Raw genomic sequence first — 23274 nt, forward strand, 5'->3', positions numbered from 1 at the left:
CAAAACTATAAAGATGATATTATGATGACTGAAACAAAGTAATTATTTTTAATAAAACTGCCAAATTATCAAGTCGTTATTTCACAATCCCACATTCCACAGAGCCAACACAGGAAAGAAAAGCTTACTCTTCAGATGTTACGTGCCATGTAGATAATTAAAAAAAAAAGTATTTTCCCCTTTTAGTCAGTCATGACACTACTTAGACACAGCCTATATTCAAGCCTTAATGAATATTTTTAAATGGGAGCACTATATTCTGAAGGATAAAATGAAGATATGAAATGCAGTAATCATATTTTAAGCCATTTCTTATTTTAAAGCAACGTGAAAAGTAAAAAAGCTTGAAGTTTCTAAGAAAATGAAAGAACTATAAACATGCTCAGGTAGGATAAAATGTTTTCAGAGCACATGATGGCAACTGAATTTGACATGCTCTGTCAAAAAAAAAAAATCTTCATTTCCATGTATGAGTGAAAATATGCATGGAGAAATCTTCAGGCAAGGCTCTTTCTCTCTCTAGGAAAAACAACATAGTCATAGTCTCCAACTTCCAAGTTGTTAAATATATCTACTGTTTCGAGACTTTTCTCAAACCTACCCATAGCCAGGTTCAGTCCAGCGTATCTACACACGTCAGCATATAAAGGCTCAGCCCAAAGCAGATTAAACGGCATTTGTGACGTTTTCAAAAATTATGATCAGATTCTAGAAAGAGTTCTTTTTGACTGCTGAAACAGCCAATGGACTATTTTACAGATTCTTTCTTAAGCAACAGTAAAGGAAAATAAATTAGTAATTTCTGGCTCAAACCAGCAGACAAAGGTATATCATTTTCAACTCAGAAGGTGATTCCACAAGAAGAGTCAAAGACTAAAGAGCTATACACCCTCTGTAGCTTTTACTGCTATTTCCCAGCAAGTCTGAAAAGCTTTTTCTATTTCTCCCCACCCCATCCTTTTAAAAAGAATTTGGCACGAACCACCTACAGACTTTATTCCTTTCTAATTCTTCTTTCTATGTTTATATGAACATTGGTATTGTTCCAAACTCTAAATGTCGTATACAGGAAGAGAATATTTAAATTAAACCTTTCGATAATTTCTCATTCTCTAAATGCCAATAATGGGTTACTAAAAAAGGTCCCTAAATAACTGCAGTTTATCCCCAATTAAGGATCATCTCAGTACTGAACACCATCATTTCTGCCACATTTTCATTTTCTGATGGGTACCTCTAACTGAAGTCGGTGGAAGGATTTCCTGCGTATCTCTGTTCAATTAAACATTTGAGTGCTTACTCTGTGGGGACACAGAAAGGTGAAAGAATATGGATGACTCCATAAGGAGTTGATGGTTTCTTCTTATCAAAGCTAAAAACGCAGATGATATCTGGTAATATCACTTCTTTCTCTTGCCCTTCTATCCCTAGGGTGTGCAGCAGTTTTCCGATATTGTTAGTCTCTGGGTTCATTCACCATCGTTTGTTTGGCTTCTCTGTTCTATCACACATGTAGCTAACTCCCCGTGTTAAATTTCCACCATTTGAATGGGCTGGAATTTTCTGTCTTTCTGGACAGACTCTAATAAAGGTGTAAACACTGCCATATGTAACAAATGAAGGCCCAGAGTTATGAAATCTATTACTTCTAAAAACGGTACTGGTGAACAAACTCTGTTAAATTGTTACCAGGTTCCCAAATTGTACAAGCAGAAAGCGATCATACTCCTTTCCATGATTCAGCCGTGGATGATAACAGACAAGGAAGAAGCACCCAAATGTGTAGAGCCCAAAGGGCCAGGGAGAATAAAGGACAAAACAACTCTTTTCAGATGCATAATAAGGGTCTAATCAAGAGATCCTGAACACTGTCAGGCAGGGTGTCTTCACAGCGCCTGCCACGACAGCATCTCACTGCTCTCCCTGGACACGTATTTCCCACTTCACCTTTTTTTAGAATGGGAAGCTTAATTGTAGCTTTCCTGCCCCCTGCTCCACTGCTATATATTGGATTTGTGCTTGAGCAGGGTGGGGAGGGGAGACGGAACAGCAGGCAGTGAACACGAACCCTAGCTCATTGGGCACCAGGCTGCAAAGAGCCACAGCTGGACCTGATTGAGATGCTGGACCTTGAACTGGAAGTAAGGACAGGATGAAGCTTTGGGTTGTCTCCCTTGAAGTAAATGCATTCTGTGGGTAGTTGGAAGGGTAACAGAATTGTTACCTTGGCTATAGGGGTGAGCTATGGCAGATGATCTAACGTGTTCACCAGGATTCATGCTTTCCCTAGTATAGAACTCTTGCCAAGAAGCAGCTAGCCAGCCATATTTTCTAGCTCCCCTGGCATCTAAGCAGGGGCACATGAAAGTTGTAGCTAATGGAATAGGAAGAAAAGTGGGAAATCGTTTTGGGGAATGATGATTAAGATATAGAAGTGAAGAAGGTATGCCGTCTTCACTCATCTGCTAGCCAAATGCAGAGGACTCCAATGCTCTAGCAAATAAGAGAGCCCTAAGAGGGAAGAAACTAGGGCCCTGAATCACCACACGGAGGAAATCTACCCATCCATCAGGAACACCCATGATAAACTATTATACAGGCACTATCATTTTAAATTACTGAAATGTTGTCATTTGTTACAGCATTTAGTATACCAACTAGTACATTAACACAGAGTTTTGCTGCATACGACTTGCACAGGTAGTAAGTGCTTGAAGAATTTTCTTTCACGATAAGCAGATAAACAGTTCTACTTCAACACGACTTAGTTCACGTTCAGAGAGGGATGTCTGATGTTGATGGTACAATAATTAGAATACTTAAGAGACATAATTTACTAAGGATTCTTCTTGTATTTTAGGTTCACACATAAGTTAAATCGTAGCTCTGTACAAAATAGTTAGCTTCTTACAGAATTTAGCAAAGTAGCTTATTCTTTGCTATTCATTTCTTAACTTTTCTACACGTATTTCTGCTTCTTCTAGTCTTTTAGTTTATTTTTGTCACCAACACTTTAAATGCCTTGTCATTTAGCATAACACAACACATTTTATGATTTATCTTAAATATAAAGCCAATGTATCTTCTTCATAATAAAACGTCAACATTACTTTCCATCTTTGCTAAAGTGTAATGGAAAACACAAAATGTTTTTTTCAGGCTTTAAAATTCTGTCAAATTTAATAGAGTCAAAACTTAAAATGAAGTGTAAAAATACACATGTACATAACATCTAGAGTAATATGGGGTACAGAAGGATCTTTCTCTTAAAATATACTTGTACAAACTGACACCTCTACATTATTTTTCTTCTATTAAGATACATTAATTAAAGCCAAGCCATGTGCATCTGTACATATACATTATTTGAACTTTGTGGCCTATGAATTCACGACTTTCTAAATTTCTAAACTGTTTCAAAACTAAAAACCTAAAAACTGGGAGGAACAATCTAGAAGAACTGAGAGGGAGCTAGGTAGGCTCTGGGGTGAGGTAAAGAATTCACTACCTTGTCCCATAAATCTTAGTCCAGAGGAAGGAGAAAAAAGACCACATGACTGCAGCAATTGCACTGTGGTCTTTGAGTAAAATAATACAGCTACATTTTTGATATGAATCTAGCTCAGAGATAGGTGCAATCCACAATTCTTAAAGGAATCAGGACAGACTTCACAGAGGAATCACTGCTTCATTCCGGAGTCTAAAAGAATACATAAGATTTCTAAGATATTGTAAGATACAATATACAAGACACAATAAAAGACACAGGGAAGGGACTGATAAAGACATGAGGCCATTGGAACTGACCCACCCTTAGAAAGTAGGCACACAATCCCGATGCTGACATTCTTACCACTACCTTTGCTTCTCAAGCCCTTCCCCAAGCGTGACTGGTCAGCTCTTTGTTCCCAGGGGCCTATCCTTAGTCAGTTTCCATTGCTTGCCACCAAGGGAACTTCAACCAGTACAAACGTTCATGACATTTTCTGCCATGTCAATTCTCTACCTTATCAAAAGGTAAGGGGAGAGCCCCATGGAACAGTAACTTTTAAGGGTTAAGAAAAGGAAGAGAACTCTATAATCAAGACCAGAGGCCAAGGAGACAGAAGAAAAACCAGAAGGGTGGGATGCACGACATTCAAGGCAGAGAGTGTTTCGGGGAACAGGAAGTGGCTGTCAGTGCCAAATGACACTCAAGAGGTCAAGCGTGGCAAGGAAGGAAAGGCTACTGCTTGGTTTAACAACAGAGAGGTCACTAGAGATCTCAGCAAGAGAAAGTTTAGGTGAGGCCAGACTATAATGGCTTGAGGGATAAAGTCTATGAGAGGAATGGAGGAAGACATCACTTAATTCTTAAATGAACAAGATGGGGTGAGATAAGCAAGATCGTTTTGGCTGGAAGGGGGATTGTGTACAAAGGCGGGGGCGGGGTGGGTGGTGAGGATATGGCCACGTAGACTGAAGAGGGTAAGGAAATGGGAAGGTTGTGCTGATAGGTGAGATCCGAAAGGAAGAATGGGGATAGACTGTAAAAGCATAGGTTTTGCTAAGGAGTTTGTATGTTATCCCATAACGTGTAATCCAAAGATGCTTCTAAACCAGAGAATGACATGATCAAAACGTCATACTCTTGTGTAAAGGATAATCCCTGTCTATCCAGCTGTATACATTCTAGAGAGGAGTCATGTGTAGTCAAGTGTCCAACGTCCAATTAAGAAATGAAATGGCCTTAGAAATACATCTTTAAAACAGAGTAAGAAGGGACTGAAAATGCTTTTAGCTGGAATGTTTCAGTTTGTGATTAAAATTTTTTTTTTTTTTTTTTTTTTTTTGCTGACAATCAGATGTCCTTGAGGCATAGGGTATTTTAAGGAAATGTCCAAGGGATCATCACTCCAGATAAGTAGAGCTATCTCTATGAGAAACCTTGACTTTTGGGGTTCAGTTGACATTTTTCTAACTTTCTCTTTCAACTGACAAATTTTTCAGTTTAGCAAAGATTCATGACAACTATGCCTTGTGAACCTTTTAAGTACCTTCTTGAGAGCTTAGAACCTTGAGAAAGTATGTACAGTGAAAGGACCAACTGAATTTACTTCATTTCAATAAATTTTTATTTAGCACATGTTAATAACTAGCATGTATTTTCTCCAATATCAGAGCCCTGTATTTTCACTGTATGGAGAAGATGAACTGGATGACTTCTGAGAGAAATCTACAATACATCCTTCTTAGTAACATTTTCCAGTGTTTTAATACACCTGAGGTTTTTTAGTCTAAATAATTTCTCCTTTAATGTCATTGCTTCCTGTCCTACTTGGTTGAAACAAAGAACACCTGCTCACTTTCACTAACACAAGGTCCTTCTGTATACTGAAAAATTAGCATTAAGTCTTCTGTGAACCTTATTGTCTGTCGGCTAAATCCAGTTCCCTTTATTTTCAAAGCTGGAAAGAATCCTGGAATTTACAATATAGAACTGATCAAACTCCCAACCCCTTAAAAATGTGCTGATGGCCCGACAGGAAATTACACATTTCCTTCCTTCTATATGGTACTTTCTTTTTTTTTTTTTTTAATAAGAAAAGCCTTATTATCTTCTGAGTAAAAGAAGAAAAAGGAAAGTATTATCTGAACTATATATTTTTTCTTGGCATTTGCTTGTTTAAAAAATAGGGGTTATAAGCTTTGTTATTTGCATGATGGGGGTTGGAGAGAGCATGAAAAACAAACATCAAGGTGTGTAAATTCTTCCTAAATCTTTTCTGCCATCACTACTTAATAATGAACCACTGTATGAAGGGGCTCATGGACTGCATTTAGCAGAGTATGTGCTCCTTGAGGGCAAGGGCTCATAGTGATACCTAGAGTAATTCACCTGTGGCTGCTAGTGTAATTTAAGCCAGTATCTTTAATTAAGCCATTCTTTTGTTTTTGAAATTGAAGTACAGTTGATTTACAATATTGTGTTAGGTTCAGAGGTACAGCATAGTGATTCAGTATTTTTGCAGATTATATTCTATTATAGATTATTATAAGATAATGGCTATAACTCCCTGTGCTATACAGTATATCCTTGTTGCTTATCTATTTTATATATAATAGTTGTAGCTTAATCCCATACCCGTAATTTGTCTCTCCCTCCTCCCCTCTCCCCTTTGGCAAACACTGGTTTGTTTTCTACATCTGTAAACCTGTTTCTGTTTTGCATATACATTAATTTGTATTATTCTTTTAGATTCCACATACAAGTGATATCATATAGTATTTGTCTTTTTCTGACTTATTTCACTAAGGATAATATGGTCTAGGTCCATACATGTTGCTTCACATCCTAAACTAGACACTTACCAAGTGTTTGTTGCATAGATGGGTGGATGCTTAGAGAAATTAGAAATAAAAATGCAAACCAAACATTGATAACTTCATTGAGGTGAAAAGAGAAAAAGGCTTGCCAACTAAAGTACTGCCAAAACTTGATAACAGAAAATGACAGTAGCAAAGGCAGAATTCGTATGCCATTTACCTGCCGGTCTCTAAAAGCTTCTGAAACTCTCATCTTTCCATTTCTGGACTGTAACAGGTAGAATAATTAGTCTCCTCCAAAATGCCTATTCCGAATCCCCAGAACCTGTGACTATGTTACTTACCTGGCAAAGGGGAATTGAGGTAGCTGATGGAATTAAGGTCACTAACTGGTGGGCCTTAAGAAAGGGAGATTATCCAGGTGGGCCCAGTGCAATCACAAGGGTTCTGGGAGGTGGAAGGGGAAGGCAGAGGAGTGACGAAGCAAAGTGATGTGAGAAACACTTGACCAGTCATTGCTGGCTTTGGAAATGGAAGAGGACCATGCACGAGCCAAACACAGGCAGCCTCCAGAGGCCGGAAAAGGTAAAAAAACCTGCATTCTCCCTTTCTGGTCTTCTGGAAAGGAACACAACCCTGCCAACACCTTAATTTGAGCCCACCAACATTCGCTGTGGACTTCTGACCGGCACAACTGTAAGATAATAAATTTGTGTTGTCTTGAGCCACTAAGTTTTCAGTAATTTGTTAAAGTTACAATAGGAAACCAATACACAGCCAATAAAAGCTGCGATTTGATTACAAAAACACTAAATTTACCTTTTAAAAAATTTCTTCTGCTAACTGTGTGATTCAAAGATTTTTACAGACAGATTTCTATCATAATCTCTGATTACTTTAAGATGTTTTGGGGTGTGATTATTTCTCTCACTTTCCTGAGGTATTCTGCTTGTATTAAATCTTTTGAAAAATACTCACTCAGTGTTACTTAACTTAAAGTTTTCATTTTCCTCAACATAAAACAAAAGAAAAAATTGAAAAGGATTCACAATGAGACAGCTTATTTTGGTTACTAGAATGAAGACCATCATGCATATATTTCTAACAAATTTCAAGTTCCATATACCCAAACGATCAAGGATTACATCTTCTATTTCAGTCTTCAAGAAAGACTTTGAAAGACATAGTCAAATTTGTCAAGATATTTTTCATGGCTCAATTAAAGATACTGGCCTTTACTAATCTTCATATATCACTTTTATTGCCTGTAAGTTCTCAATTTCATACTTCTCCTTGAGTGGAGCAATATATTCCATCCCAGCTACATCTGTGTCTTTAAGACTTATGTAGACAGGAAAGCATTATTATTCTTGATCTATTCCCCTCAGCCATAAATTATGAATAGCAGTAACCTTTATATTTCCTTACCAATAAAGTTTCTATTAGAGGACACTGCATGAGTAGCTTTATCATGTTTCTTTTTACTAGTCTGGTTATAATAATGCCTGGCATTTATAAAGAACTTTTCAACTCAGTGCCTCAAAGTGCTTTGTGAAATTTAAACTAATTCTCACATCACCCTTAATAGATAGGCATTGCTCTTGTTGTGTAAATAACTTGACACTGAAGTTAAATGAATACCTAAGGGAAATTACTTCAAGATAACAATAGACACTTCCAATTTTACATACCCTCCCCAACACATTCCCTTCATAATTTCACATACATTATAATAACGAATTTAGCTTTGTTCTCATTCTTTGGTTATTAAGAACTATAAGAACTCTTAGAGCCCAAATCAATTTTATTTCTGTCAATCCATACATAGGATGGTAGGATGGAAAGGAGGAAGTTATGTTAATGCCTAAACTTGGATTACTTCAGTTGCAGTCCTTAAACTGAAGACAATTATAGCAAAGTGTTTGGGAACTGAATAATTTACAGATAAGTGTTGGTATTTTTATTAAAAACCAACTGCCACCCTGAAGAGTGAACGTGAATTATTATTCTTCATTTGAATAAGGAATCAAAGCAAGGTCTAATAATTACAAGCTAACAATTTGCCAAAATGATAAGATTCATGAAAACCTTCCCAATTTGTCATTCTATATGTATACAAACTAGTCAGAAATCCTTTAAAGAATAGAAAAGGAAGATAGGAGAGTAGGAGGTTAAGAATTCTCGGTGTTCCATTTTCACATGCTCCAAAGAACTGCATGAATTTAGAGAAATACGATAAGATGGAAGTAGTGGGGAATAAAGGTCAAGGGAGAGAGGTTCAGTGACCTGTTCATGCCCTCTTGGCTATTACGGCAGAGCCAAGACCAGAATCAACGTCTTACGGAAGCAGGTTTCAAACTTTCAGTTTGTGGTGCTCAACAACCAACTAATCTGAATGTTGGACCTTGGACCTAAAGACTTTATTTCTGACTCATACAATACATATAATAAAAACTAGCAGGGAATAAAGGTACTTAGCTTTTCAGTATCAGTGCTAGAGACAATAAAGGTGGCTATTCCTAAGAGGCTTTGTATAGCTCCCAGATGCACAGGGACTTCTTCATGCAGTAACTAAAAGAAGAAGTTAGTAATGGATGTCAGGATGTTCCAACCTGCTTCTTCTATATATTATAACTAGGAGATGGGCTGAACATCCTAGAACCTCACTCTTGCTATAGGATCCAAACCATGTATCATTCCACAGTTGCTGTTTCAGCTTATCACTTGGTTAGGGAGCTCAGGTGTTCAAACAAAAACTGTCTACGATAACTCTGCAAAGGAGAAATGAAACTGAAACTTCAGGAGATTGTTCATTTGTTCATTCATCCTTCCAACAATAATTGGACACGTATTACACATCAGAAACTGTTAGACAGGTGCTATTGCTGAAATAATATGTTCTATGTCTTACCTTCAATGGGAAATGGAGATATAATATTGTAAGGCTCATAAACTACACATGAAGTGTTATAATATCATTTGAAGTTAGACTAAACATAAGCAACACTTAAAATAACAGTTACCAATAATAAGCAAAGAAGAAAAAATGGAACCATAAAAAATATTCAATTAGTCTAAAAGAGGAAAAAAAGGAGGAAAAAGGAAATAAAGAACATATAAGACAGAAAAAACAGCTAAATGACAGATTTAATCACATCAGTAATCATATTAAAATACAGTTTAAATACTTATTGAAAGGCAGAGATTGTCAGATTGAATAAAAAATAAAGACCCAATCATATGTTGCTTCAATCAACATATTTTAAATGTAAAGAAACAAATAGATTAAAGGATGTAAAAAGATATAATAAGCTAACACTAGTTAAAAGAAAGCTGGGATAGCTAAGAAAAAGAAGATTTTAAACCAAAGTATATTACCAGGGATAAGGAAGTTATTTCATAGTAACAAAGTGGTCAATTAATGAAGAGGAAATAGGAATCCTAAATATTTGTGCACCTAATAACATATCTTCAAAATACAAGCAGCAAAAAATGACAGAATAGATCCATAATTATACTCAGGTTAGTAACAGTCTCTCAAAAATTGCTTTTTAGGGCTTCCCTGCTGGCGCAGTGGTTGAGAGTCCACCTGCCGATGCAGGGGACACGGGTTCGTGCCCCGGTCCGGGAAGATCCCACATGCCGCGGAGCGGCTGGGCCCGTGAGCCATGGCCGCTGAGCCTGCGCGTCCGGAGCCTGTGCTCCGCAACTGGGGAGGCCACGGCAGTGGGAGGCCCGCATACCGCAAAAAAAAAAAAAATTGCTTTTTAGAAAGTAGATACAAAAATTCAGTAAGGATATGGAAATAACAGTAACTTGAACTATCTGACATGTATAAAACTCTACTGAACGAAAGAATATGCAGTCTTTTAAACTGTGAATGTGGAACATTCACAGGATAGACCCTATTATAGGCTATAAACTAAGCCTCAATAAATTTATAAAGGATCCAAGTCATATCAAGTATATTCTCTAAGCCCAATAGACTGCAATTAGAAATTCATAACACAGAGAACTCCGAAAAAGCTCTCACATATGTGGAAACTAACACAGTTTTAATAACCCATGGGTCAAAGAAATCAAAATAAAACTTAGAGAGTATTTTGAACAGGATGAAAATGAGAAAAAAATCTGTGGGATGCCACTAAGGCAATATTTAGGGAGGGTGGCACTTAGAGCACTAAATGTCTATATTAGAAAAAACAGATTTTTCTCAAATCATTGGCTTCAGCTTTAATAGAAAAAGTATCATGAATTAAACTCAAAGTAAATAGAAGAAACAATAAGGATCAGAGCCAAAATAGATTAAATAAAAATTAGCAGAAGGAACTTTATCAACTTGATGAAGGGGGTCTACCAAAAACCTACAACTAATGTTATACTTAATGTTCAAAGACAATGTTTTTTCCTTAAGATCAAGAATAAGACTAGGATGTCCACTTTCACCACTTCTATTCAACACTGTATCGGACATCCTAATAAGTACAATAAGACAACCAAAATAAATAAATAAAACCATCTAGATTGGAAAGAAGAAGTAAAATTGTCTTTATTTGTAGACAACAATATTGTCTATGGAAAAACAATCAATCTACCGAGATACCAGTAGAACTAGTAAGTGAGTTTATCAAGGTTGCAGGATGTAAGATCAGTATAGAAAAGTCAACTACATTTCAATATACTAACAATATCTAAATTAAGAAAATTAAAACTAACAAAATGATGCTATTTAAAATAACAAAAATATGAAATACTCAGTGATAGATCTGGCAAAAGAAATGCAAGACCTGATCATTGAAAACTATTAAGACATCACTATGGGGAATGAAATAAGACCTAAATAAATGGAGGGATATACTGTGTTCATGGGTCGGAAAACTCAACTCTGTTGATCAACTCCCAAACTGATCTACATATTCAATGCAGATTTCTTACATATGGCACCAAAAGTACAAGCCATAACAGAAAAAAAATTGGACTTCATCCAAATTAAAAACTTCTGCTCTTTGAAACACACTGTTAACAGAATGAAAAGACAAGCCAAATTCTGGGAGAAAAATATTTACAAATCATAAACCTGATAAAAGATGTGTAAACAATATATTATGGTCTTTCCAAACTTAAGAATAAGAAAACAAGTAACCCAATTAAAAACTGGAAAAATGTCTGAACAGATTCTTCATCAAAGAAGAGGTACAAATGAAAAGTAAGCATGCAAAAAGATGTTAAGCATGCAAAAAGATGTTAACATGATTAGTACTAGCTGTTACTGAAGTATAAACTAAAACCATAATGAAGTAACACTACACGCCTATTACAAATAAGGAATTGGTACAGTATGTACGTTGAATACTTGTTCTATCTGGGACTGAGGCAGCCCTCTATTTTTCTGAGGAAACTGAAATGTCAACTTCTGCTACTATAATCACCCACATGGACCCATCATGGAGGATGCCTATTTATAACTTGCTCTTTTAGTGGTGAGAATGTAAGGAAATGCTTTCCTCTACCTCTACAGTGAGGATGCCAGCCAACTCCTCAGAGAAGGTCTGAGGGAGACTCACTGAGGAACAAGTGATGCACATTATCAAAGGCTCCTTTCCAAGTCAGACTCAGGATGGTAGTAAGTCCTCTCCTCTAACACTTCACAGCACGCAATTAATGACACAGATGTAATCAACTGCTGCTAGAAAATATATCTAGAAAGACTTCGCATCATATATGAATGATCTCTGGCCCTTCACCTGTTTGTGGTCCCTTTCTTGTCACTGGAATGGCTTCTGAGATATGACAACAAAGGCTTGTGACAAATGGCTACATGAAAGGACTAAAAGAGGAAGGAGAGCTTTTCTGTGATTTTTAGTTTCAGAAAAGGAATACCACTTGTTAGAACTACAAAAATAAAAGTTTGCTCTGTTTGAGGAGGTGAATTAGACATATATGAAACGCAAATGAATTTCCATTCCATTTTGCAGCAAATGATATTATTAACTTGCTGGCTAAAACAGCAGTCATTGAGTACCGGCTATTTCAATGAAATTGGACCTTAAATTTTGCTTTCAAATTGAAGTAAAATGCCTATGATTATGATTTCACTAGCAGCTTCTTTAACGCTTTTTTGACATATATAGATGAATCAAATTTATATAATGCTGGAAAGTTTAATCCTCAAATATAAATTTTGTCTGAGTGAAGGGAAGGCCTAAAGTGATTTTTATGCATTTAACTCTATAATTATTTGTGAAAAATCAGAATGTTAATTAGTCAATAAAACATCTGTAGTCTATTCCTGATCTATTACTTTGTATGTTGAAATAAGTTCTGTGATGACTCCCTATAAACCAGGCAATTAGAGACATGTTTTTTTTTTTTTTTTTTGCGGTACACGGGCCTGTCACTGTTGTGGCCTCTCCCGTTGCGGAGCACAGGCTCCGGACGCGCAGGCTCAGCGGCCATGGCTCATGGGCCCAGCCACTCCGCGGCATGTGGGATCTTCCTGGACCGGGGCACGAACCCGTGTCCCCTGCATCAGCAGGCGGACTCTCAACCACTGCGCCACCAGGGAAGCCCTAGAGACATGTTTTAAACTCTATAGGTCCTAACCAAGGTGCTTGAAAGATAATAGTACATTTTAATGGAATAATCTATTGAGCGAGGCTAATTTATCTTAATATTTAAAATGTACCTGAAATTTCCATATAATATCAATATTTAAATTTGTAAAACATGCATAGTGATTGTCACTCTGCATTATTAGCTATGAACATCTCCACATTAAGAAATGTTTACTAGAAGTACAGGTGTTGAAATATTATTTAATCAAATGAGAAAAAAAGATGACGTTCTAGCTCCACTGCACCATAAAGGAAAATAGATTCTGATTTATACACTTCTCCAACTTCAGGGAGGCAGAAGAATCAGCACCTTCCTGTGTATATTGATGATGTGATACCAAGGCCACAAACTTAAGAGTGTACGAATAGACAATAGGTTCTTTTTCTAACAACTGTCAGAAAGAATGTCTTTACAGCAACACTCTAAAACTAAAAAGTTATTTGGGTAGAAACTTCAAAAATCCATTTTGGGGACTTCCCTGGTGGCACAGTGGTTAAGACTCTGCCTGCCAATGTAGGGGACACGGGTTCGAGCCCTGGTCCAGGAAGATCCCACACGCTGCAAAGCAACTAAGCCCATGCACCCGCAAGCCACAACTACTGAGGCCGTGTGCCACAACTACTGAAGCCTGCGCTCCTAGAGCCCGTGCTCGGCAACAAGAGAAGCCACCGCAATGAGAAGCCGGCGCACCGCAACAAAGAGTAGCCCCCACTCGCCGCAACTAGAGAAATCCTGCATGCAGCAACGAAGACCCAATGCAGAGGGAAAAAAAATCCATTTTGGACTCAAGAACACCATTTGGCAGGTTAAATAGTACCCAGGAGTACATTAATTCATTCTGAAAGACTCAATGCAAACTGCATTGCTCACAAATAGATGCCTTGTGGGATCATTTAGATTTTTATATGGCTAAGTTACAAAAGCCCCGCTTTTAAATTTTTGCGGGGACAATTGATTATGCTGAACTGTATAAGTTTGGGTGCTTAACTGGTCTACTATTTACCTGCTCGGACATACCCATAGTAAGAAAAATTCCCTGTTCTGTCTCGAGGTATTCCCTTAGCACCCGGTGGAGGGCTGGCCACCAACTGGGATGAAAAATCTCCATATGCCACCCCCGTTTCCCTAAATAGGTATTTGCATTTGCCATCTACAAACAAAATCTGCAGGCCAACCATTTGCCAAAGAACATATCCTTTGAGTGCCTAATGCCGATTTAAATTTGAGCTATCATTTCACAGAACTATGTGCTACAATAGATCTTTTTTTTTATGTGTTACTAGTTCTCAACCCTGGCTGCACCTTAGTAACGGCGATGCTATTTGTGCCAGTGCCTCTCGACCCTATATGCACATTATCAGCTCCTGAGAAGTGCTTAGAATTCTCTTTCCTGGGCTCACCCTAAACCAACTAAAAGTGTGAGCCCAGACCTTGAGTCTTTTCAAACACTCCCCGAAGCAGTTCTTATGTGAACATCAAGTTGAGACGCACCATCACAAATGACAGTAATAAAAGCAGCCAGACAGTACCCTAATAAGACTCAAATCACTGTATAAAATGATTATGCATGAATTGGCTTTAGCTTAAATAATATTCAGTTCCTGCTTTAAGTCATGAAATTAAATTGGTCCACACCAACACCAAGATTTGTAAAACGGTCACATTACCTCATCTATGAAACGTAGCATTTAATGATTGTTTTAGGGCATAGACTTTGGGGTCAGAAAACTGGAGTTCAGATCAGGACTCTCGCAGTTGCTAACTGAGTGGTCTTAACCTCTGATTCTCACTCTTTAACTAAATATGGACTGCTACTAGCATCTTCAAAGAGGATTAAATGGGATATGTGAATACTAAGCAGTAATAGCAACCAGTAAATCAATATAATGATAGAAAAGGAGAACAAGAAATGACAACACAGTGTATATTTCAGACAAGGGGTCACAGATCCAGAGAGTAAATGACTCCAGATAACGCTTAATAAAAAGTCAGTGGAGTTAACCTTACTCAGTATGGCAAAACTGATCTAATAAATCCTTCAGTGAGCTGCTTGGATGAGAATTATGATGATAGACCTGTTGAAGGAAATCTCCATAATGACTGAACCTGTAGTATCTTCAGTGATTTTTACCATTTAGAATATAAATAAGAAGCTTTATTTTCTATTGTACTAGGTTACTTTTGGTACGCGGGCCTCTCACTGTTGTGGCCTCTCCCATTGCGGGCCTCTCACTGTTATGGCCTCTCCCATTGCGGAGCACAGGCTCCGGATGCGCAGGCTCAGCGGCCATGGCTCACAGGGGCAGCCGCCCCGCGGCATATGGGATCCTCCTGGACCGGGGCACGAACCCATGTCCCCTGCATCGGCAGGCGGACTCTCAAGCACTGCGCCACCAGGGAAGCCCTGTACTAGGTTACTTTTAATGAAGTAATCACACATACATCCTTACTGAGATACGTTCTAAGGACAAAAAGAACTACAAAGAAATACTGACCATTAGTTGGTAAGTTCTTTGTTGGTTATGGTACTGGTACATTATTTCTGGAACAATTTTGTATGTATTACAAGACAGAAGATAAGTAAACATATTGATGCTGCAGGGAACCTGTAAACTCATGATTTTTAAAAAGTATATATTCCTTAACCATAAGTGATGATACACAGAATGTTGATTTCTAAATTCCATTATCACTAAAAAGAATCAGTGCTGATTATAGTCCCGGGATAGGGAGAGTACAAGCTGAGTCAATCAACATCTCAAGCTCCAAAAAACAAAGACTGATGGTATCAAGCTTAATTAACTTCACCAATACCAGGAAAATCTACTACTATATGACTCCCGATATGATGCTATGGGAATCACAAAACATGACCTATGTAGGGTTCTTCCCAAAAATGTTTAGCTGAATCCAATCATGAAAAAACAGTAAGACAAATCCAGAAGGGAAAACATTCTACAAAATTAAACTCGTTAAAAATGTCATCATCAGGGCTTCCCTGGTGGCGCAGTGGTTGGGAGTCCACCTGCCGATGCAGGGGACACGGATTCGTGCCCCAGTCCGGGAGGATCCCACATGCCGTGGAGCGGCTGGGCCCGTGAGCCATGGCCGCTGGGCCTGCGCGTCCGGAGCCTGTGCTCCACAATGGGAGAGGCCACAGCAGTGAGAGGCCCGCATAACGCAAAAAAAAAAAACAAAAAAAACATCATCATAGACAACCCCCCGCCCCGCCCACCCAATATATGATCCTGAATTGTATTCAGGATTGGGGGATGGGGAAATCCAGCTTTTACAGACATGCTAGGATAATAATGGGACTCTGAATGTTGACTATATATCACATACTAATATTCATCAATATTAAATTTCCTAGGTGCAATAATGGAATTGATATAAGAAAATGTTTGTCTCTTAGAAAATAGAAGCTGAAGCATTTTGGGAAAAAATGCTGAAAAGCCTTTCTTATTACAAATCTTTTTAAAACTAAGCTTTACATTCTGAAATAATTTCAAAAATTTACAGAAAAGTTGCAAAAATATTATTGAAAGTTCCTGTATACCTCTCAGAGTTTCCCCCATAATGAACATATGATACCATGGTACTTCTGTGAAAGCCATGAAACATACATTGTTACATTACTCTTAACTAAACCCCAGACTCTATTTGGATTCCATGGGTTTTTCCATCAGTCTTTTCTATTCCAAGACCCAATCCAAGACACCACGTCGCATTTAGTTGTCATGTCTCCTTAGTCTCTTCTGATCTGTGTGTGACAGTTTCTGAGTCTTGTTTTTATACCTAGACAGACTAGAAAAATACTAGCCAATTACCCTGTACAGTGTCCCCTAGTCTGGTTTTGTCTGATATTTTCATCATAATTAAACTGGGTTTAAGTTGGGGTTTTCAGAAAGAATATCACAGAGGTGAAACGTGCCGTTCTCATAACATCGTAACAGGAGTACATGATAGCTATGTGGCATCAATGGCAGTGTTAATCTTCATTACTTGGTTAAGGTAGTGTTTGCAGGTTACTGTTTTTCTCTTATATTGCTTAGGTGTACATTTCTCACCACTCCTTTCAGTGCAGTTATGTTGCACCTTGTAATACAACTAAGTTCATCTGTGTTAATCTGCATACATTAAAGTACATGCTTTAGGATGTACAGTTCTTTTCGTTTATTGAAGTATGGTTGATTTACAATATTAAATTAGTTTTAGGTGTACAGCATAGTGGTTCAGTATTTTTACAGGTTATAAGTTATTACAAGAAAATGGCTAAAATTCCCTGTGCTATACAATATATCCTTCTTATCTATTTTACATCAATACATAGTAATTTGTATCTCTTAATCCCATACCCCTAACTTGCCCCTCCCCACTTCCCTGTCTTTGCTGGTAGCCACTGGTTTGTTTCCTATGAGTTTGTCTCTGTTTTGCTATACCCGTTTGTTTTCTTTTTTAGATTCCACATACGATTTCCTTTTTGAGTTCTTCACTGACCTTTTTTTTTTTGTGGCTGCATTGGGTCTTTGTTGCTGCATGCGGGCTTTCTCTAGTTGCGGTGAGCAGGGGCTACTGCTTGTTGTGGCGCACAGGCTTCTCATTGCAGTGGCTTCTCTTGTAGCTGAGGACAGGCTCTAGGCACGTGGGCTTCAATAGTTGCAGCACGCAGGCTCAGTAGTTGTGGCACGCAGGCTCTAGAGCGCAGGCTCAGTAGTTTGGCACATGGGCTTAGTTGCTTCACAGCATGTGGGATCTTCCCAGACCGGGGATCGAACCCATGTCCCCTGCACTGGCAGGTGGATTCTTACCCACTGCACCACCAGGGAAGTCCAATCCATTGTTTCTTAATAGCATGTTTTTTAAGTCTGCACGTCTTTGTTCTTTTCTCATTTGTTTTCCATAATTGGCTTCTAGTTTCATACCATTGTGGTCCAAAAAAATGCTTGATATAATTTCCATCCTCTCAAATTTGTTTAGACTTGTTTTGTGGCCTAGCATATGATCTATCCTGGAGAATGTTCCATGTGCATTTGAAAAGAATGTGTATTCTGTTTTTGGATGTAATGTCCTGTAAATATCTACTATGTCCAACTGGTTTATTGTGTCATTTAAAACCACTGTTGCCTTATTTTCTGTCTGGATGATCTGTCCATTGATGTCAGTGGGGTGTTAAAGTCCCCTATCATTATTGCATTACTGTCAATGTCTCCCCTTATGTGTTAGTATTTGCTTTGTATGTTTAGGTGCTCCTGTACTGGGTGCATACTTGTTAATGAGAGTAATATTCTGCTCTTGTATCGATCAATTTATCATTATAGAATGCCCTTCTTTGTGGTTTGTTAAAGACTTTGTTTTAAAGTCCATCTTGTCTGATATGACTGTTGCTACCCCCATTTTGTTTCCATTTGCATGAAATATCTCTTTCCATTCCCTCACTTTCTGTCTGCGTGTCTTCAGCTCTGACGTGAGTCTCTTGTATTATCCAAAGAGCCACCCTATGTCTTTTGCCCTATGTCTTTTGATTGGAGTACTTAGTCCATGGACACTTAAAATAGCTATTGATAGGTACCTACTTATTACCTTTTATTACTTGTTTTTCTGTTGTTTTTATAGCTCTTCCCTGTTCATTTCTTCTTGCTTCTTCCATTGTGGCTTGATTTTCCTTAGTAGTATGGTTGTGTTCCTTTTTCTTAGTTGGTAGGTTTTTAATTTGTGGTTACTGTGAGGTTCATGTATCTACTTGTTTTAAACTAGTAGTCATTTTAAGTTCAAACACACTCTAAAAGAGCCACATTTTTTACTCCCCTCCTCTGCACCATCTTTAATGTCATATTTTACATTTTCACACGTATCCCTTTACAGTTTTTTGTGGTTATAGTTGCTTTTACAATTTTTGTCTTTTAATCTTTGTACTGGTTTATGTAAGTGGTTGATCCTGAGTCCTTACTATATATTTGCCTCTCCTAGTGGAATTTTCCTTCTCCTATAGATTCCTATCTTTCCACTTAAAGACACTTTAACATTTTTTAGGATAGGCTTAGTACTGATGAACTCTTAGTTTCTGCTTGCCTGAGAAGTTCCTTTTGTATTCTAAATGATAATCTTGCTGGGTAGAGTATCCTAGGTTACAAGTTTTTCCCTTTCAGGATATTGAATATATCATGTCACTCCCTGCAAAGTTTCTGCAGAGAAGTCAGCTGATAGGCTTATGGGGATTCCCTTGTATTTGACTCTTCTCTTGCTGCATTTATAATTCTTTATATTTTGCTATTCTAATTATGATATATCTTGGTGTGGGTCTGTTTGAGGTCATCATGTTTGGAATCCTCTGTGTTTCTAATACCTGGATATTTATGTCCTTGCTCAGGTTTGGAAAGTTTTCAGCCATAGTTTCCTCACATACATTTTCAATCCCCTTCTCTCTTCTCCATTCTGGGACCCCTATAATGCAAGTATTGGTGGGCTTAATATTATCCCAGAGTTCTCTTATTTTTATTTTTTAAAATTTGTTTTTCTTTTTGCTGTTCTGATTGGGTGATTTCCATTATTCTATCTTCCAGATCACTTACTCATTCTTCTGTATCATTCAGTGTGCTATTCATACCTTCTTGTGTGTTTTTTTTTTTAATTTCAGGTATTGAATTCATTTCTGATTGGGTCTTTCTATTTTTTAACTTGTTAAAATTTTCACTGTGTATATCTATTCTTTTCCCTAATTTAGTTAACATTTTTATTACCAATATTTTGAATTCTTTATCTGGCAAATTGTTTGTTTCAATTGCAAATTGTTGAGGTTTTCTCTTGCTCTTTCAATTGAGAGCAATCCCTCTACCTTCTCGTTTTGGTGAACTTTCTCTGCCTCTATGAATTTAGGTGAAACAGTTACCTGTTGTGGTCCTGAAGGAGTATTCTTATGTAGGAGAGTCCCCATATAGACTGTGTCTAATGCCTTTGGTAGGAGAGCTGGATTTGATGAGGATGCAAGTCATATTTTTCCTCAGGGTGTTCTGGCAGCTATGACCTTGGTAGGGGGTGGGGCTGGAGATGGAGGGGCTAGAGCCAGGTGTGAGGCAGGACCTCCCCTCTGCTCAGTGGCCAGCAACACCCTATTGGGGGGAGTGGTCTGATCCCAAGTTGCTGGAGCAGACTCCCTGAGGGTCAGGCCTGAGCTGGCTCTATTCCGTTTAAGTATGTGTTTATCCCTCTCCCTGCACTGGGGACCCTTGCCCCAGAGGGGGTAGTGCTGAAGCAAATGGGGCCCTTGGGGGCTCTCTGCTCCTGTCTGCCTCAGACAGAAGTCCAAACTTTCTCTGCCATGCTGCCTGCGCAGGCACCCACAATAGTTTCCCTCGCTCTGCTCAGACACAGCCTCAGGTGCAAATCCCTCTGTCCCTAACAGCTGATCCCTCTCCCCAGCCTCTGCCACCCTCGCCCTGTGGTGGAGCAACACTGCAGGGCGGGGGGGACCCACAAGGACTCTGAGCATGTATGGGGGTGATGAGCTGTGGTAGAGTGGCTGCCATAGAGATCTGGGCTGCTTTTGATGGGCTGCTTAAGTAAGTGCCAACAATGGCTGCCACCCCCTCACCCAGGCTCTGCCCCAGTACCTGGTAGTCTCCGTGTCCCACAGTTGAGTCTTCTCCCCAGTCACGGCTGCCCAAGATCCCATGTCTTGGGAAACCTGGCAGCTGCTAGAGCAGCCCTCTCTTCACCCTGCCTTGGGGGGCAAGCCAGTGTGCTCGTGCTGCCCACAAGCTGAGTCCAGTGTTCCCAGAGCCCTCCTGTTAGCCCTCCTGTTCCCAGAGCCTCCAACCAGCCAAGGGGGTTCGTGTCCCCTGTTTAGGACCCTGGGACTGGGGTGTCTAATCTGTGGCTCTCACTGCTCATTCCTCAGGGCAGGCGTCCAGCCGTGTATTCTCCCTTTTCCTCTAAGTTCCCTTCCAGGCACACAAGTCCCAACCTGATCGTTTTTCTTCCCTTCCTACCTGATTATATGTGTATCTTTCTTACAGCCTTGGTTGTATAGGAGTCCTTCTGCCAGTTTCCAGTTAGTGTTCAGTGAGAACTGTTCAACATGTAGGTGTATTTCTGATGTATTTATCAAACACATGTGAGTTCCACATTCTCCTACTCCTCCATCTTGACTGATGATCTCCTGTGACGTACAGTTCTATGTGTTTAGGCAAATACATACATTCATACATCCAATACCCAGTATCACACAGAAAAATTCCTTCACCTTGAAAGATTCCTGTACACCCTTTTCAGCCAACCACTTCCCCCCTGGGTCAATCCATGGCAAACACTCATCTGTTTTCTGTTTCTATAATGTTGCCTTTTTTAGAACAAATCATACATTATGTAGTCTTTTGAGTCTGACTTCCTTCACTTGCATTTAAGTTTCATCTACGTTGTTTCATGAATTAGTAGTTCATTTCTTTTTACTGCTGAATAGTATTCCACTCCATAGATGTACCACAATTTATCCATTACTCTGTTGAAGGACATGTTACTGCTTCCAGTTTTTTGTGATTATGAATAAAGCTGTTACAAACATTCACATGCAGGTTTTGTGTGGACATGAACTGTATAAACCCTTGGGTAAATACCTAGGAGGGCAGCTGCTGGGCTATATGGTAAGTCTAAGTTTAATTTTATAAGAAACTGGCAAGTTGTATTCCACAGTAGCTGTACAACTTTTCATTTCCGCCAGCAAAGATTAAGTTTGTTGATTTGAATCCTTGTCAGCTTTTGTTACTGTCAGTTTTCTTGTGTTATATCCATTTAGTGTATCTTCTTGTGCTATACATCTATTTTAAAGGCTGTGTTACTCATCTTTCAAATACCGCACAAAATTTTAATTAAAAAACTTCACTAAACTAAGATCCCCAGATACAAGAGTTATATCATTTTAGACTACAAAGCTCAGTAATGCCTTTTTCTTCAAATTAAAATGTTGTTACTGTTTCTAAGTATAAAAGTTGGTAAATATATAGAAAACATTACCAGGAGCTCTACCCTCCAGCGATGACCACCATTCTCTTCTAATTTTCTTCTAATTGCACACATGTGGTCAGATTATAACACATCTAAAGACCCAAAGTGTAAACCAAGAAGGAGTCTGATATGTCTGAGGAACAGAAAGAAAGCCAAACATGAAGGAAGAATGATAGTAAGCAAGGAGTGTGTAATAGGAGATGAATTTGGAGAGAGATCAGTTCAGGCAGAGCAGAGTTCTTCAATGTTGGTGTGTGTCCAAATTATGAGGCGGCCTTGTTAGAACAGATTGCAGCACCCCACCCCCAAGTTTCTGCACCAACAGATGGAGAGTTGTGCCTGAGAACTTGCATTTCTAACAATTTTCCAGGTGTTGCTGATGCTGCTTGTCCAGGGTCTCACTTTGACAACCCTTCTTGGTCATACGACACTATGATGAGGAGTCTGATTCTTTGTTCCAAATAACTGAGAAGACAGTGGAAGATTTTAAGGACAGAATGATGTGATTCTGTTTTGAATTTTAAATAGGTCATAGTGGCTGAGGTGTGAACGCTGGATCAGAAGGGACGAGATGACAAATGAGGAAGCAGTAAGCTGACTATTACTAGTGAGAAATAATGATGTCTTGAATCACGGTCAAGGAAATGTTAAAGTGTGAACGTACTCAGTATAAATTTAAGAAAAAGCTGACAAAACTTGCAAACAGATTGGGTATTAGAGTCAAAGAAGAAGAAAAAAAGGGCATGCTGAGGTCACTTGCTTGACAATGGCCCCTATGGAAGACTTGATGGGGTTGCTAATCAAAAGTTCTTATTTCAAAAATATTTAGTGTGAGATATCTGTTAATACACAATTAGAAATACCAAGTAGGCAAGTTGGATATACAAATCTGAAGCTCCAAAAAACTAATTTAAAAATTGGAAGTTATTAACCCAAAAAAACATTTATAATCATGGAACCTACTGAGGTCATTAGCATAGATCTATGGATCTCAAGCAGGGGTGCTCCCAGGGGACACTTGGCAATGTCTGGAGACATTTCTTACCATCTTTACTTAAGAGGGGACGAGACTACTGGCATATATTGACTGGTCAGGAATGCTACCAAATATCATAAAATGCACAGGAGTGCTCCTAACAACGAAGAATTATCCTACTCAGAACATCAATAGTGCTGAGGTTGAGAAACTCATATACAGATAGAAAAACTGTCTTTCATGTATCACAGGAACAGGGGAGCATGAGGTCTTTCTCAGATATACAACTGATTGGAAGATATACCACTCATGTACATAATTTAAAAATTGCTTTTATATATATAGATATCTATATCTATCTAGAGAGCTGAAAAATA

The 23274-nt window shown here is 38.5% G+C and overlaps 1 protein-coding gene across 7 annotated transcripts in view; it reads right to left on the reverse strand.

Moving 5' to 3' along the window:
• Window positions 1-23274, reverse strand: part of CADPS2 (calcium dependent secretion activator 2) — a 486383-nt gene that overhangs the window by 237283 nt on the left and 225826 nt on the right. The gene's annotated exons all lie outside the window — the stretch shown is intronic.

The sequence above is a fragment of the Stenella coeruleoalba genome (genome assembly GCF_951394435.1).
Source record: "Stenella coeruleoalba genome assembly, chromosome: 9".
Lineage (NCBI taxonomy): Eukaryota > Metazoa > Chordata > Mammalia > Artiodactyla > Delphinidae > Stenella > Stenella coeruleoalba.